Source organism: Orcinus orca, chromosome 10 (assembly GCF_937001465.1).
Source record: "Orcinus orca chromosome 10, mOrcOrc1.1, whole genome shotgun sequence".
NCBI lineage: Eukaryota > Metazoa > Chordata > Mammalia > Artiodactyla > Delphinidae > Orcinus > Orcinus orca.
The window spans coordinates 65,594,538-65,603,663 of NC_064568.1; the positions used below are offsets into that span (position 1 = coordinate 65,594,538).

Here is a 9,126-nt window from a genome sequence, read left to right on the forward strand (position 1 = left end):
GAATACTGGAGTGTTTGCCTCACCGTATATCACAGATTTAAAGCTGGAGTGATTTAAGCAGTGTAGGCCTGACACATGGACAAATAGACCACGGGTCCAGAATCAGACCCGCAGAGATATGAGAACTTTGTATATGACAAAAGGAACATAAGTCAGTGGAGAAGGATGGACTATTTCTTGACTTGTCTGGGGTTAACTGGCTATCCAAATGAAAAACAAAATGGATCCGTGCATTACAACAGATCCAAAAATAAATTTCAGATACCTTAAATATGTGAAAAAGAAAACTTTAAGTTCTTCAAAGAAAATACAAGAGAATACATTGATGATATCAGCATAGGGAAGGATTTCTTAAACAAGATACAAAAACACAGGCAATAAAAGATTGACACATACAACTACATTAAAAAAATTTTTAACTTCTATGAGACAAGAAACAACAAAACAAAAAGACAAGCCACAGATTGTGAGACTATTTACAACCTATATGACCAATAAAGGATGGGTATTCAGGATTTATAAAGAACTCTTGCAGATCAATAAAAAAAAAGGACAAGGCAGGGGGAAATGAGCAAAAGCTATGAACAGGTAAGTCATCAAAGAGGAAGCCAAATAGCTAATAAACATAGGAAAAGATGCTCAACTTCCCTAATAATGCAGAAATGCAAACCCAAACCATGAGATACTACTTTACTAAATCAGCAAAATTAAAATAACTCTGATAACACCAAGTGTTGACAAAAATGTGGGATATTAGGAACTCATCCATTTTGGCTTGAAGTGTGAACAGCTATAACAAATTTGAAGGGAAATTTGGCAACACTTAATGCTGAAAATACACATACCCTAAAACCCAGTGCTCCGGCTTCTACATGTATTCCTTAGGAAAACATTTATAGGGGATCCCCTGATGGTGCGGTGGTTGGGAATCCGCCTGCCAATGCAGGGGACACGGTTTCGAGCCCTGGTCCGGGAAGATCCCACATGCCATGGAGCAACTAGGCCCGTGCACCACAACTACTGAGCCTGCGCTCTAGAGCCCACGAGCCACAACTACTGAGCCTGTGAGCCACAAGTACTGAGCCCGTGAGCCACAACCACTGAAGCCCGCACACCTAGAGCCCTTGCTCCGCAGCAAGAGAAGCCACCACAATGAGAAGCCCACGCACCACAATGAAGAGTAGGCTCCGCTCGCCACAACTAGAGAAAGCCCGTACGCAGCAACAAAGACCCAACGTAGCCAAAAATAAATTAAATAAATAAACAAACCCTGATCATGCATAACTCTTAAAAAAATTTCTACATATGTACAAGGAGGCAAGGATAAGAATGGGCATTGCAGTATCATGTGATTGTCAAGAAAACGTGGAAACATCCTAATCTGTCCTTAAAGGAATGGATAAAGTACGGTTTATTCTTACAGTGGACTGCTACACAGCAGTTAAAATAAATGACTTATTTACCAACATATAAGTAAAAGAAAGTTGCAAAAGTGGATGTTGTATGATATTTATGTGTTTTAAAATACACAAACAATGATACATGTTAAAAAAAGCCTATTTGTTGGGACTTTCCTAGTGGCACAGTGGTTAAGCAACTAAGCCCATGTGTCACAACTACTGAGCCTGCGCTCTAGAGCCAGCGAGCCACAACTACTGAGCCTGCATGCTGCAACTATTGAAGCCCGCGCGCCTAGAGCCCTTGCTCCGCAACAAAAGAAGCCACCACAATGAGAAGCCCGTGCACCACAATGAAGAGTAGCCCCCACTCACTGCAACTAGAGAAAGACCGCGCACAGCCATGAAGACCCAACGCAGCCAAAAATAAATAAATTACACTTATATTAACAAAAGCCTGTTTGTTAAAGTAGAAAATATGCATGGGAATAATTCCCAGTGACTTCAGAATGATAATTCCCACCTAGAAAGGAGAGGAATGGGATGAGCTTTAGCTATAACTGTAATGCTTTTTTAAATTACTATTTTTAAAGAAAAAGATACAAAGCAACAGAGGCAATGCAGCCATGAAGATTTGCTCAATTGGGTTGTTGTAATGAGCTTCTACTGCTTAACGTCTCCCCACCTCCCAAAAGTGTGTGCTTTGGAATCTGGCAGAGACACAACCTCAAACTTTCTCAGGATTCGGTTGTAGTCATCTTTTGTTTCCAGGATATAGGGTAAGAGATTGCAGAAGCATTTCCCTGGGGCCATAAGGATGTTAATTATGAGAGCAGAAGTTCAGGGTTTCAGGTTGTGCTGTGCCAGAACTGAGGGCCGGATCCCAAGTGACAAAGGTGCCCAGGTGTGGCTTCATAAATGTGGCACATGATAGGTGAGGTCCCCTAAAGTCTGTGGACCAGAGCAGGGCCCCTGTGGTCCAGATCTGAGCATGACACTGTTTGTGATCATATTCATATTCACTTCGAATTCACTTTTACATATTCACTTTTGAATATGCTAAGTCTGTGGTACCTTTGAGACATCCAAGTAGGGATGCCAGGTAGGGAGTCAGATCCACAAGTCTGGAGATCAGAGGAAAGACATAAATTTGAGAGTGATCAGCGGATAGCAACTGAAGCCGTAGGTCAGGAGTGATGGATCTCCTGGAGGCAGAGTGTAGCATGAGAAGAGGAGGGGTCTAGGGCTCAGGACCCTTGAGGATCTCCAATACGACCAAATAGAGCAGGATGAGCCAACAAAGGAGCAGGGAGCAGCCAGAGTGAGAGGGGAAAACCCAGGAGAGTGCTCAGTCCTGGAAGCCAAATAAAGACTGTGTTTCAATGAAGAGTTGGTCAACGGCTTCCCTGGTGGTGCAGTGGTTAAGAATCCGCCTGCCAATGCAGGCAACATGGGTTCAAGCCGTGGTCCGGGAAGATCCCACATGCCGCAGAGCAACTAAGCCCGCGCGCCACAACTACTGAAGCCCAGGCACCTCGATCCTGTGCTCTGCAACAAGAGAAGCCACCGCAATGAGAAGCCCGTGCACCGCAACGAAGAGTAGCCCCGGCTTGCTGCAACTAGAGAAAACCTGCGTGTAGCAACGAAGACCCAACGCAGCCAAAAATAAATAAATAAATAAAAGAATTGGTCAAAAGCATTGAATACTGGAGGGAGGTCAAGCAGAAGAAAACTAAATAATGGATTTAATGAAATGAGGGTCATAAAAAAAAGCACCTGTGTGGCCTGGGAGAGGTGGACACCAGCCCAAGAGGGTTGAGGTGTGAGTGGAAGTGAGGGACTAGAGAGAGAATTTTCCCCCAACTTTTTATTATGAAAAGTTTCAAGCATACAGAAAAGTTGAAACTATAGTATAATGATCACTTGTACATCCACCACTTAATTTTAAATCGTTATCCTTTATACATACATACATACAAATATTTACATATTTAGATCTAGTCCTTGAACCATGTGAAAATTTAGGAGATCGTGACGCTTCACACGTGAACACTTCAGCACACATGGCCTCAAAATAAGGACTTCCTCCAGCTAAGGAAATAACAGTCAGTCCCTAATACCACCTGATGTACAGAATATACTCAGATGAACCCCCAAATGTCTTTTATACATGTCTTTTCAAATTAGGATCCCATCAATGTACACGCGCTGTGTGCGAGAGAGTGAGGCTGGGTGAGGGGATGGAGAGGTACAGGGAGTGGTCAGAGGAGGAGGTGAGGTGGAGGTGGGGGTTGGTTTTTCGTGTTTTATTTTGAGAGGGAGAGGCTGAAGATTCAGGAGGGGAAAAGGGGGAGGGTAATCAAGGACATGGGATGCAGTCACGGGTAGAGAAACTGGCTTTGGGCAGGAGGAGGGCAGTGCCTCTGCTCCAGTGGTTCTCAAAGTGGGGTCTCCAGCCAGCAGCATCAAGCGTCACCTGGAAACTAGTTACAACTGAAAATTCTAGCCACCCACCCGCTGAATAGGAAACGTGTTTTAACACGCCCTCCAGGCAATTCTGATGCGCCAAGTTGGAAAACCATCGCTCTTTTCTGAAGGAACAGGGAGAGATGGGCACAGGTGCTATGTGGATTTGGTAACACGTGATTGAAGGAGTCCACCTCTAATGGCTTCAGTTTTCTCTGTGATGTAAGAGCAAGATCATCAACTGAATGTGAGGTGGAGACAGAGAGGCATCTCATAGGCTCCAGGAACAGGGAGTTTAATGTAGCCAATGACCAGCCTGATGTGACTGGTTAACGAAGCAATGCCTCTTAGGGACCACGAATGAGGAGTGGTGACCATTTCCTGGCTCGAGACTTCCTCCAACACTTCTTAGCTTGAAGAATAAACTCCTGAGATCATTAGGCTCACCAGGGTTGAGGTTTTGCCTGAGACATACAAAGGATGGAAATATAGCGGGGCAAGGCAGTTCAGGATACTGTCGAGAGAGCTGATGAAATGAAGGACCACACAGGTGTAGCCACATAAGGTGGGGCTGATGGGCTGGAGGAAGGGAGGCACCAGTGACCCGGAGGTCCCGGGAGACTGAGAAATGGTTGCGAGAGGAGGAGAGACTGAAGGGGGGAAGCTTAGGAGATGGGGGTTGAGTGATTCTGGAGGAGCCGCTGCAGATGACAAGGTCCAGGGTGTGACAGTGAGGAAGGGTGGCCAAGTCGGAGTGGAGAAGGTCCAGGGCATGAAGTCACCAAGGTGTTCAGACGTCAGGTGGGCAACAGGTCCCCTCCTTGGACAATGAGATGGGAAGAGACAGACAGTTTGCCGAGTGCCAGAGTCCCCCTGAGCGAGATGGAGAGGTCTGGGAGGGGACAGACAGTAGCAAAAAGGAAGACAGCAATTTAGCCCAATGGCTGAGCCCCGGAGGCAGAGGGTTATTTTAAAGCAGAAACTGGGGGTGGGGTGGGGTGGAGGAGGAGGGTCTGGAGGCAGCAATCTGGAGCAATGAAAGCACCCTCACCTATAAGAAAATAAACAGCTGTCATTTCAGAAGCCTGCAGAGGAGGTAGTACCCTCCAGGGAGAGTTCAATTTCGGTTAAAGCCAGAAAGTGGAGGGGGCACTCCAAGGAGAAGTGAAGGGTAGGAGGAGACTCCCAGCTTATTAGAGGGCACGAGGGTGGGTTCAGGAGGGGGCACGTGGGTCAGAGCCAGAAAGCACAGAGTGTGGTGGAGACAACAACGCGGTAGAGTAGGTGGGCCGGGGAGTTTACATTTTCACTCTTAAATATAAAAACAGGGATGGGAGGCAGGCTGGATATCATCTCATTAGTCTCTGGGAAGCTATAAGAAGTGACGGTTCAGGATGTGGCCTCTAGAGAAGACCTGCTGGATTCAAATCCCAGCGTTGCCATGCACGACCTTGGGCAAGGTCTCTGGGCCCCCATTTCCTCTGCTGTAAAATGGGGATAACAATAGTTCTGACCTCACGGGTTGTTGTGCTGAGCCAGTGACTTAGTGTGTTAAATGTTGAGAACAGTGTCCGGACAGGCATTTCAGATAACTCGGTGGTGGCTCCCAAGCCCAGGGGAGCAGCCTCTTGGCTCACCTGGCCTCTGCCCTGTGCTAGGTAGGAAAGCCAAGTAGCCACCCCTTGGATGGGAATGAGGAGTTTGATGAGCAGCTGCAAATGCAAGAATGACTCCAAGATCAGAGACACCCAAGAAGATCCTGGTAGAAAAATGGACTCTTTGGGGGCAGCAGCTTGGGGTCACTGCCTACCTCTGGGAGGGGGGCTTGGTTCCCCAAGATCACAGAAGGTTTCATTGCTACATATCAGACCAATTATGGCTTCTCTAATGATAGCATGTCTAGCTCTACCGCAAAAATACAAGACGTCAATTCTAGGAATGCAGAGGAACTTCTGCAAGAAAAACCTCAAACCCACTGATCCCAAAAAAAGGGGAGAGAAGAGGAAGAAGCAAGATGGTCTCATGTCCACAAAGATAGAAATACAAATGTATTATATATCTAATTTGCCTCTAGACATTACAGTAGGTGAATTTACACAGCTGACATCCAAATTTTGCATTATTATGAGAGATCGTCAGAAGAATTTAAGGTCAAGTTTTACAAAGAAAATCAAAGAAATCTTAAAGGAGGTGGGCTTTGCTGTTATTTGAAGAGGAAATCTTTGGATCTTGCATCACAGCTCTTCGATGAAGATGAAATTGGAAGCTATAGGGAGGAATGGACAGGGAGTTTGGGGTTAGTAGATGCAAACTATTACATATAGAGCAGATAACAACAAGGTCCTACTGTATAGCACAAGGAGCTATATTCAATATCCTGAGATAAACCATGATGGAAAAGAATATAAAAAAACTATATATGTATAACTGAATCACTTTGCTGTACAGCAGAAATTAACACAACATTAAGAAGCCACACATTACAGGTCAAAGTGGCAAAGTTTCAGCTGAAGGAGTGATATGATGCCTCAAATCTACAAGAAGAAGCTGTCTCTGCAACAGAAGCAATTGGACTGGAGACCTGAGAGGCAAGATGGGCCAACCAGAATGTACCATGAGTGAGTTGTCATCATCAAAAATATATTTCATCCAGTGGATTCAGAGGATGATCCGTTGGTGCCGAAGGAGGTCAGAGAACACCTCTGAGTGGAGTGTTCCAAGCCTGGACAAATTAAGAAACTCCTTTTCTTTGATAGGCACGCAGCTGGTGTGGACTACGTGTCCTTGAGGAATGCAGAGGAAGCTGGTTATTATATTCAAACCCTTGATGGAAGGTGGTTTGATGGCCATGAAATCATTGCCCACGCAGGGGATGGGATTACAGACGATCGGGTTGAGGAGGCCTCAGGAGAGAGGGAGAGTTGAGGGTAAAGGGGAATCTCCAAAGGCTAAGTGTGTGTATGTGAACTGAAAATAGTTAATTCTCCTGTGTGCGGTGATATACCAAGAGAGGTGGAGTGGGAGGGCGCTGCACCACAGGCAGCAGTGTTTTGTCACTATCATTGTAGAATTGCTGGTGCATGGTAACAATAAAAAGTCGATTTTAGTCTTATTTAAAAATTCTCTACAGACAACTGAAGAAATACTGAATTTCACTTTGAGGCTAGTGAAAATAAAATGTACTTTTCCCCATCCTCATTCACAGATCCTTTGGGATGCTGATTAAGAGCCTTGCCTTAGAGCCAGCGATGTCTCAGAGTGGAAAGGAAGCCAGGTCAGGAGAACACGTTGCTCCCCGCCCACCAGTCTTCTGACCCTTGGTCCCTAAATCCTGGAATTGTCCTGGCTTCTGTACTTTCTAAATCCTGCCTGTCCAGCTTTTCCCTCAGTTCTGTAAAGATTCTTCTAATAATTTACTCTTACTTCACCAGAGTTAATTTGTTATTTCTCTGCAGACAGCTGCTTCCTCAGCTCCATGACTCCCAGCCTGGAGTCATGGAACAGGTGAATTTGGGGCACAGAAGTTTCGAACCACTGAACGGCTGTGTGGTGTTGGGCTCATTACTTACTCCAGCACATGAACCAGGAAGAACACCTCCAAGGACAGGTGTGTGAATTCGGTGAGATGACATATCTGCTCTATGATTTCAGGGACCTTGATTTATTCTCTGCTGAACCTACAGTGCTTGTCACAGAACACAGAGAAGGGGATCAATACATATGCCTTGGTTTAATGAACTTTGTATCTGAAAACACTCTATAAACTCAAATGCAACATGAATTGCTACATCCATTTTCCCCAGGATGGAGAGAGCTGATTCTATTTTTCCCTTCAAAGTTATCTTGGTCTTGCTTTCTCCTTCTTTCCTTGAATCTACCCTAAATCTATGTTGGAACCCAGCCAATTTGCCTGCTTCCCCTCATGCCTGACTTCCTAAAATCTGAAAAGCCACCCTTCTTAAATAGAGGGTGGGTGGGTCCATATTGATAGGATGGGAAGAAAGGAGGAATCTCTTATTTCTTTTGTCCTCAGGGTACATGTCCACATTCAACAGCTCTGAAATTGACGCTGAGATGGGCACCCCCATTTTACGCAGAAACAGAGCTGTTGGACACAGAGTAGATATTTCCCAGAGAGTCCAGTTAAGAAATAATTCAGGACAAGCTGAGGGCACAGAGGTGTAAAAATAGAGGGAAATGATATTTCTTTAAAGGACAGAGATCCCTTAGCATTGGGGCGCTAATACAATCCATAAGGACACCTCCAAGTCCTTCCTATATGACACTAGGTAAAGACAGGGACCGATGTGCCAGATACAGACACGAGTCTTACAGGTTAGCAAAGGGAAGGAGGATATTGACACAGTCCCGTCCTAAGGAGTGATCCCTGATGCTTCTGGGTCTGTGAGGCCAGTGTGTCTGTCATCAGCAAAAGGAAAAAAGTGAAGGAGAAGCTTGAGGGGCGGTGATGTTAGCCAGAAGTTATGAGTTTCAGCCTGGGGATCACAAGGACCCATCTAAGCCACAGGACTGAATGTTGTTAGACTGAAGGAAAAGTCCCTCAGTTGCTTCAGCTTGAAGGGAGCATGAAGGGGGCTCTTCAGCAGTCGGCCAAGTTTGAGCGGATGAAGAACTCCATCCCCTGGTCGATGCTGCCCCCTGGAGGTCTATATAGGTATCGCGGCTCCCTTTCACGCGATTCTGTCGCCTTTTCATGCCCTCCTGAGACCGTTGGGTCAGAGGGCTCCTGTGGATTCCCGGAGCAGTTCAATGTCCCCGAAAACTGTGTGCTCCAATGTAACTTTAATGCCTCCAGGCTCCAGAATATGAGCCTCCTCATATTCCAGCAATGCTCCTCAGTGAGGCCGGCAAGAAACCGTGCTTATCAGTCCAGCGTATATACTTAGGTTCAGGGATGGACAGGAGAAGGGAAGCGCAGAACTTCGAAAACCAAGGTGCCAGCATGCACAGCCCTTCTCCCATCGGAGTATTAGTTGACTTTCGATGAAGACACCTGTCTCAGGAATCTCCCTCGTGGGATATCCAGAGACCCCTTTCTCAGAAACCGCTCTGTCAAAGCAGCTTATGTCTCCCTAGTCCCAAGTCCCAAATCCTGGGCCCTTCTGTGCTCCTCGAGCTGGGGCAGGAATCAGGTCAAATGTGAGAATATCTGGATCCCCCTGGTGGTGGTGGGGTTGGTGGGTAGTAACGGGACAGGAAGGTGGAAGCGCCCAGCGGTGAGCTCGCGGTCCCCCAGAGCCCA

The 9,126-nt window shown here is 46.1% G+C and overlaps 1 pseudogene; it reads left to right on the plus strand.

The window, feature by feature from the left end:
• The first annotated feature begins 567 nt into the window (after positions 1–567).
• LOC101286869 (HIV Tat-specific factor 1-like) lies at positions 568–8,526 on the plus strand (annotated as a pseudogene).
• The last annotated feature ends 600 nt before the right edge of the window (positions 8,527–9,126 follow it).